Here is an 8,207-nt window from a genome sequence, read left to right on the forward strand (position 1 = left end):
ATATTACCCTTTGGCATCCAGGTTCTTAGGAATCTTGGTGCCCACAAATATGAGATTCTTATATTTAGTTTATTCCTATGAATTTTATGTGAATTTTTTTATTTTTTCAAAAATATCCTTCTAAGATTTATAAACACAATATCAACTGTGTTTTTCAACAATATTTTGACTGAACATGTCCTTTCAATGCATGCTTTGGAACTTTTCGGTAGACAATTGAAAATGGTCATCGTCTAGTGGAACTGTTGGCAACATTGTTGTAGGCAAATTCAGCCTGTGCAAGTGCATTTTCCCATTGCTTGGGCTTATCGTAGCAAATACTACGAATTAAATTCCTCAGATTTTTGTTCATAACCTCTGTCTATCCATCAGTTTGAGGATGAATTGTACTACTCTAATACCACCTAACGCAAAACAATAAGCTATATATTGTTGTAGCATAGTGAAGCCTTGACGAATCAAGGAAAAGTATACCTGGATTTGAGAAATACTTAGAAAAGTATTTTGTTTTAGTCTATTAAAACTAGTCTAGAAAAAAACAAACAATACATATAGCCTTTTAGCGTTTCAGAAAAAATTATAAATATTAACAAATAAAATAACTAAATTGGTGTCTCAAAATAGTAACAAACAAAAAAATTTATATGAAGACAAAATATTAGGGAGACATTACCCTTTATTACAAACTATAAAGTGGAGACTTACTATTCCCCATAATCAGGGTGAATATGTTGGTTTAGGCGTTTAGCTGTTGAAATGGTAGATTAGAAGTTTTGGAAATTAGAAAAAAGAAGAAAAAAATGACATGACGAAGAGAGCTTCTCTTCAGTTTTGGGGCTACGTACGGGTTAAGGACTTTGGAAATTAATATGGTATTCCAAATAGATAGATTTGTGTTGCTTCCTAGTCCAAGCACAGCTGTAAAAATTATTCATAGCAGAGTTCTGATTAGAGTTTTTAGCTGTTGAATTATCGTAATAAAGAGTTCTAATTGAAAAACTTTTAAACTTTTCGAAACATATAGCAAATCACAGTTATAAAGTGTTTGAAAGTTGTTACACACCTACACTTGTAACTTGTTTAGTAACTAAATTGATATAAAGTTTTTAGATGTTAGGAATAACAAAAGATGGCATAATAACAGTAATTTGTCTTTTAAAACTATTTAGCATAAAAAATTGTACTAAGTATTATTATTATTCTTTAATTTATAAATTTAAGTGCTAATCATTTACTGTTATTGCAATTTTGTAGTATTTTCATTAATCCATTGTTTTCCTAAAAGTTAATTTATAAATTTTATGTGTGACATTTTTAAATTATAGAGCTATTTTTTATTTTTTGTCCAATTTAGTTTTAAAATAATTTTCTTCGCTGATAAATTATTGATTTTTCCAAGAGTTTAAGTTGTTAAAAAAATAATAAAATTAATCATTTAACCATAATTTTAACATTTTCGTATCAAGAGCAGTATTGAAAAGTTTGATGTTGTCACGTTAAAACAAGGGAACAATATTAGCCGCCTAATAGATCAAATTGTACTTATATGAGATGTTTCATGTTAAAATTCTACTGCTTTATTGATTGGAAAGAAATTATTTATAAGAAAAATATGCAAAACAGACCACCACGCCAAGAATCCGAATGAATGCTTTATTATTAGTGCTCAACACATTTTGGAAGGCAAACCATTATTGATTCCACTTCATGGAATAAGCTTAATACTATGTCAATTCTCACCCAAAAAAAGAAGAAGAAACAAGAGGAGGCAAGCTTAATGTTATGTTAGCAAGATATTTCGAACACCATTTGGGCCCAACTCCCTCTGGCCCGGTTCACCAGATGGGTTTATTTCTACAAAGCTTGTGCAGCTCTTCAGACCCGTGTTGGTGGAAAAAAACATTGTTTACACTTGGTTGGAATTATCGGTTCACCAGGTGTTCTTTTTGTTGGTGGGTTTGTTGAGGTATGAGTTTTATTGTGGTTAGGGGTGCTGGCATGACTGATTGAAAGAGCCAGTATTTGGAGTTGGACCATGATTTGGATCCTAGAGGAAGCAAAAAATTAAAACAAATAAAAAGATTGACTTCTAGCCCATGTTATGCCCTGAACACAAAAATTAGCATTAAAAGTAGTAAGAATACCTCAATTTCAACTCTAACAGACCAAGGCCTAGCCTCAAAAACCTTCATTTTATCTACTTCGTATTGAAAAGAGAGAACAAATTCATTGAAATCCACTACTGTAATATCAAAGTCATAATACATCTCTCAAGTAGTAAGAATTTTCACCATTGAACAGTCTGAGTCAGGATTTCAAAGACTGCAAGTTCCATCATTACCACGATCTGAAGCTGTATAGTAAGCCTAATATGCCTTCTCATTAATATACATGCTTAAAGGGATAGATATTACAATTTGCAACCAGGTCAAGCTTGATAGGTAGTTTATGATCCTCAGAACTGACGGGCAGGAAATTCATGGAAGACACAAAAGGATTTTGGCATCATGGTGTTTGCTACCGAAAGCTTCTAATAGGAATTGCAGATGACAGTTGAAAAATTCAAGATCCAATCAGTTATCAAGGGAGTAGAGGCACTATACTATTTACAAAGACCAAAGTAGAATATACAGAACAAATAACGCAGTGGCACATTATGAAATGACGATAAGAAAAATATTTTTAATTACCAGACTTGCAAAATGAGTGGGAGTGCTTCGCCATTTCCATGTTTTCAATGGTTTAGAATATCTACAATAACTGGTTAGCCTCCTTTAGATCGCATAACCAATGTAAAACTTGCCTGAAAATTTGCAAATAAAAATTCAGTGACAACTAAGACCTTGGTTTTTTGTTCCATACTGCTATGCGACATTTATGGAAATGAAAGTACCATAGCATACACTAATCCAAAGACAACTTTGAAAATGAAAAAAAAAAAAATTAGAATTATCACAAATTTCTAGTACTTATCTCTAACTTGCTGCTGCTTCGAAAGATAAAAGAGAAAAGAAAGGAAAAAGAAAGATTAGGTGTTTGCCCTCTAAGACCTAAATAATTTCTTTCCTCAATCTTTAAGCTCACTAGAGATTCAAATTGGGCAAACCATAAAATGGACATTAGAGAGAAACAAAGAAAAATAAAATGTAGAAGAAAAGGAAAAAGAAAGATTGAACAATCAGCGAATAAGGTATACATCAAAGCAATATACCAGATATATCATTGCCAATGATTTTTTACTTCTTAAAGATCATATAATAAGAGGAAAGGTTGTTCCCACAAAAACACAATCAGGTGAACCATCTTGTCATACTAAAATTAACTTAAAATCCAAATCAAACAAACAGAAATATGAATTTGTAGTTTCCCATTTCTATCTAAATTTCATGTCTATCCTATAATTAGAGTTTATTTAGAAAAATATTGAATGTCAGTAAGATATAAATTCAGGTTCTTTAGTGTTGTTTTCAATATTATAACTTCTGTTGGAAGATGTATTCTTACAAAAGGCTGCCTCATTTCATTCAATATCTGCAGCAAAGTCCCTCCCAAATAGCGTAATTTAGTCAATGTGTCTTCCTTACTGATTAAATTTTGTATTTCTGTTGACCTTCACAGTTAACAACGATAAGAAATGAAGACAAGGTTTTACTACCTGATGCTAGAATTTGGCTAATGTGGCCATCTTTGCAAGAATCCAATAAATCAATCTAATGCTGGATTACTAGCCCACTTTGCATCCAACCAAAAATCATAAAGCAGCTGAAAATTTGAAATGAAATTGAGATAGATAAACTAAAAATCTTTCTTCTTGTTTTTTAATGAGAAGATAAACTACAAATCAAAGCTAAATTTTCCGTGCTCTCACTATCAAGAAAAATTCCAAAACAGAGAGAAAATGATGGTCTTACTAGCTAGTATACTTTAGCATTCGCCGTAGTGGTAAATCTTAAAGCTATGATTTTGAGTACAATGTGCAATGTTGTCCAGATTATTCTTTAATCCAGGATTATTTGGTGGCTGAAAGTATAGTTTCAACAACAATTTTCACCATTAGTCAAAATGGTGGTAAGTCAACAGCATCCTAAACTATATTTTTTAAATGGTTGAGCTTGAAAATTGTCATCAGTACATACAATGTTTAACATAAAAGTTGCATAAGAAGAAGACCAGGCTTTGTGCATCAAACAGGGAACTGAAGAATTAGCAAGCTGAGAGCTTAGAAAATTGCAAACACAGTACATTAAGCAATGCCTTTCTTAATAGCTTGTATCTCCCAGCTTGGTATTTGCTTTCCATAACAAAGGCGGCAAACCTAAGAGCTACTGTTAAGTACAAGTGCAGCTACTTTGCCTTTCATAATACAAAGGACAAGGCTTCACAAATTGTCTGATAATGGACTATGGATTTCAACTAAGCCATCCAACCATAACAGCCTATTGCAATTTGGTTCCCCATTCAATCATTGCATAGAAAGCTTGAACCTCACCAGCAACGTTCTCTTTTAGTATTTACTTACATTGAAATCAGCACTTGCCATTCTTGACAATCAACAAATTGTGTCCTATTGCAAACTGGATTGACAGCCTTCCCTTCAACCACGCCCTCACTGCTGCATTTCCGAATTTCCCATAGAGTTACTAGCCAAAAAAAAGCCCTAAGAGTGGCTTCAATAACAACAATAATAGAAGAAAAAAATCAGCATCCCACACAAATAGAGAGCCAATTAATAATGGAATTTGGTTCAATAAATTCAGATCTAACTGTGAGATCTTATCCAAACTAAATGGTTCTTGGATTCTAATGAAAGAGTAAAAATATGCAAATTTGATGGAATGGTCAAGATTATTAATAAGGTTGGTTGTACAGATTTTACTAAAACTACTATATCTCATTTTATACCATAACTGCTTAATAAAATACCTGTTAATCTGCAGTGTATTGGTGACAATGCTTTGATCATCTCTACAAGGCAAGATCTCTGGTTGAAATGACATTCTACTTGGGCACAAAAAAATTGAACACATAAATAAATAAATAAATATATATATATATATATTTAATAGGTGAACATGTACAAATATAAGCACTTCTTTACAACTATTTTTCACAAGGAATAATACAAAAGAAATTCCTAACCACATAACCGTTGCTAAGGAGTAAGGAGCCACAAAAGTGAAGAGACACAAGAAAATTTTCATTCAATAGAGAGAAATTACAACCAACTTAGCAGTATAAATACACCAGCACTAAAATATAGACTAATATTCTTAATAGATTTGGGATCAGTTTAACTAATAGGCTAATATGAATCTAACACTGGCCAAGTTGCCATGATTGATTGGACTAATGCCTCGTTACTTTTTGCATTCCTGACTAACCAGATGAAGCACATAGTTGCAGTCCAAGCCAATTTACTTGAAACTTCTACCCTTCAAAGAGTTTACTGTCTAATTGATATCATCATTCCAACTTTTCATTTCTTCTGTTACCAAAGGAACATCCAAAGAAAATATGATCTCTATTACCAGTTTTACAATAACTCCATCTTCCTAATAACTAGTTACTACATTTTCAATGAACAAACTAAAGATGAAAGAAAAAGAAAAACGAAATGGAAGCATAAACAACCGAAAAACAAGCAAGACTAACAACATGAGGTGGGGTTATATGGTATAAAGTATTATGTATGAGATCATTATAATCTGGTGGTGAGACCAAAATTTATCTTACTAAAGCACATTCAAAATAGTTCGCAAAGAAAAATACAAAAGCAATTCCTCTTATGGTTAAAGAAAAAAAGAAAATATATATATGTGTGTGTGTGTGTGTGTGTGTGTGTATAGAGAGAGAGAGAGAAGGAAATTGCTTGAAAGTTTGATTGCCTCTTCAAACATAGACCTAATTTCTGAAACCTACTCTCACGAATATAAATCCCACACCATATATATGCCCCCACAAAACCCACTTTAATGAACAATATAAATACAAAATCTGAAGCAGCACTCACCAAAAATCACAACTCAAATTTCTTTATGACTCCACACATTCGTAGGAAGCAAAAGTAAATCACTATGTATAATTGTTGAGCTGAAAAACCAAAGTGGCAGAATTAGAATAATAAAAAGGAGAAAAAAAGATAAAAATAAAAATTGAACACGTACAACCTAAAAGTATAACATACCTCCAAATTTTGTAATTTGAGAAGAATTTTTAGGAGTTGAGAAGATTGCTTCTGCTGCAACACCACAAGCATTAGCTAGGGTTAGGGTTCAGATATTTAAAAGTCATATTGAATAAATACACACACAGAGGATGAGAGGTACCAATTTCTAAATGTTGTACCTGGAAGGAGTAAATATGTTTATTTCTTAACAGCTTATATCTCCCAGCTTAGTGTTTGCTTTCCACAACAAAAGCTGCAATCCTCAGAGCTACTGGTAAGTACAGGTGCAGCCACCTTGCCTTCCATAAGTACGAAGGATAAGGCTTCCCGAATTGTCAGAGGAGGGACTATGGATTTCTCCTAAGCCATCAAACCATAAAATCCAATTGCAATTCAATGGGTTCCCCATTCAATCTTTACATAGAAAGCTTGCACCTCACCAGCAACTCTCTCTTTTGGTACTAACTTCCACTGAAATCCGCACTTGACATTCTCAACCATCAAGAAATCATGTCCACTTGCAAGCAGGGGGTTTACAACTTTTTAAAGAATGCTTATTGACAAATCATGACCATGTGCTTGTAGTAGTTAAGAACTCGAGAAGCATTGACAGCCTTCCCTTCAAGCATGGCCTCACTCCTGCATTTTTAAACTGCTCAAAGTGTAATTAACCCAAAAAAGAAAAAAAAAACAAATATCCCTAAGAGTGGATTAATAATGGTATTATTTTTTTGAGAAAGGGATTAATAATGGAATTTGATTCAATAAATTAAGATCTAATTGTGTGATCTTATCCAAAATAAAAGGTTCTTGCATTCTAATAAAAGGGTAAAGATATATATGCATAAGTTATGGAATGGTCAATATCTTTCTCTGCAGCGCACAGGTGATAATGTTTTGATCATCGGTGCAAGGAATGATGTCTAGTTGAAATAACATTCCAGTCAGGCATAGTATTAAAAAGCCATCCCTCCATTCCATACATACCCACAGATAAACATGATCCACAGCACAATATATAACCTGCAATCATCAAATTCCATGTTACTATTTCTCTTTCAGGAATTTCATTGGACAGTTACGTGCCTTAGGCATAAAAATTCATATAAAACTGTAAGAGATACTGATGAGCTAAAACTTTAAACTGCAAAAGTACATTTTTTAGAACACACACACATCTAAGCACGTCTTTACAACTATTTTCCCTGAAATAATTTTTCCCAATGAATAATACAATGAAATTCCTCACCACAGATGTGAAAACACACAAAAGGACCAAAATTGATATCACTAAGGTACATTCTAAATGGTCCCCAATGAAAATTACAAAAGCAATTCCTCTTTAAGGTTAAAGAATCTTGAACTCAAAAAATAAATGGAAAAACAAATTGCGTCAATTTTTGATTGCTTCTTAAATCTAGACCAAATTTCAGACACCCATTACCAAGAATATGAAAAACTATACACACAGAGAGAGAAGAGAGGTACCAATATTTAAATGTTGTACCTTCAAGGAGTAAATATGTATATTATAGCTATTTCTGAAAAATGGAGACGTGATTTTAGAAGGTGACTCTAAAATTTGACAATATTCATAGCTTAGTTGCGTCGTTTGCTGCTTGCTCTTTTAGTTGGATCAATAGGAGTTGTAATTCATGCTGCTGCCAAGTTATTTCTTCTCTCCTTTTAGTTTCACTCTTTATCTTTCTAAATCGTTTCCTTTTAATCCTTTTTTTTTTTTGAGAAAACGTTCTGTCCGGAGCTGGCAGAAAAGAGGCTATTTACGCCACCAATCAGGAACTGCCACGTCATATATACAATGAGACCTCAGTACACTCTATCACACAGGATTGAAGCTCAAATAAAACCAAAAATCACCAAACAGGACAGAACGTGTTCAGAAGCCTTCACCTCTGACCAACGGAGCTGCCAACGCCTCCTCTCCTCTGCCCAAACAGAGTTGCCACCGCCTCCTCTTCTCTGACCAACGGAGCTCCTCCTCGCCGTTGGAGCCGCCGCGGCGTCGTTCTGAGCCGTCGCC

The 8,207-nt window shown here is 33.4% G+C and overlaps 1 long non-coding RNA gene across 6 annotated transcripts; it reads right to left on the minus strand.

Moving 5' to 3' along the window:
* Positions 1-2,270: 2,270 nt before the first annotated feature.
* LOC115977335 lies at positions 2,271-7,844 on the minus strand. 6 transcript variants are annotated; one of them, XR_004088523.1, is made up of 8 exons: positions 7,674-7,844; positions 6,346-7,189; positions 6,185-6,238; positions 6,011-6,090; positions 4,924-4,998; positions 4,520-4,667; positions 2,691-2,803; positions 2,271-2,527 (listed from the first exon to the last, which is right to left on the minus strand). It is a non-coding gene; the product is annotated as an uncharacterized LOC115977335 (long non-coding RNA). The 6 variants fall into 6 exon arrangements; XR_004088521.1 differs by having other exon boundaries at positions 2,271-2,530; XR_004088520.1 differs by lacking the exon at positions 2,271-2,527 and having other exon boundaries at positions 2,578-2,803; positions 6,346-6,805; positions 7,154-7,189.
* Positions 7,845-8,207: the final 363 nt, after the last annotated feature.

Source organism: Quercus lobata, chromosome 2 (assembly GCF_001633185.2).
Source record: "Quercus lobata isolate SW786 chromosome 2, ValleyOak3.0 Primary Assembly, whole genome shotgun sequence".
Lineage (NCBI taxonomy): Eukaryota > Viridiplantae > Streptophyta > Magnoliopsida > Fagales > Fagaceae > Quercus > Quercus lobata.